The following is an 894-nucleotide window of genomic DNA, read 5'->3' on the forward strand; positions in this document are numbered from 1 at the left end:
GACATCATTCCAAAATATGGCATACCTGAAACCATTTACAGTGATAATGGGACTCATTTTGTAAATCAAATAATCAATAAAATAGGAACCATGTTCCACATCAATTTGAAAAACCATTGTGCTTACCACCACCCTCAGAGTGCAGGTCTCGTGGAAAGAATGAATGGGACAATAAAAAATAGCAGAAAGAAACACGTGGGTTCATTTAACACACTGTAAAAGAGTCATTTCAGCTGAGTACTCAAATAGGGAAGGTGAGCAAAAGTCTGATAACGGAGCGGGAGCAGATGTGTAGATTCTGAAAACGCTTGCTGGTCAGTGAAGAAAAAAGACACCAACCCGTTTAGTGAGAACTCAGCAGAATGGCACACCCGCGTTGGTTACGAGATTCGATAAGCTGTTACGCAGCAACTTTGGTTACTATAGTGTTGGTTTTGTTTATGTGGTACGTGGGAAGTCCCACACTAAACGATACAACGCATTTTTTAGATAGGAAATCACCTACCAACTGGACCAATATGACCAACCCAATAATAAAAAATTTGGAAGTATTAACTCGTACCAAAAGGAGTACAGTTGATGATCAGAACTGTGGGCATGACCTCCAAATGCGGCAAAACAGGTTAATATTTTGTGCCCCCCGAAATCAAGATACTTTAATCATAATTCCATATGCGGCTCTCACCAATGAAGCTCAAGAGAATGGGCAGAATTGGGGAGATAAATATGACTGGTATGCATCTATAGGCTTTGGATGGGAATACCTCATTGGTGAAACAGGTTATGATTGGTCCAATTGGTCATTAAAAGCAGCAAAAGAACATAGAAAGAAGTTTAACTTAAGCAAAACGACCCATAATTTAATATTGACATACAAGTCGAGTCACCCAATGT

Source organism: Phycodurus eques, unplaced genomic scaffold (assembly GCF_024500275.1).
Source record: "Phycodurus eques isolate BA_2022a unplaced genomic scaffold, UOR_Pequ_1.1 contig_24, whole genome shotgun sequence".
In the NCBI taxonomy this organism is placed as follows: Eukaryota; Metazoa; Chordata; class Actinopteri; order Syngnathiformes; family Syngnathidae; genus Phycodurus; species Phycodurus eques.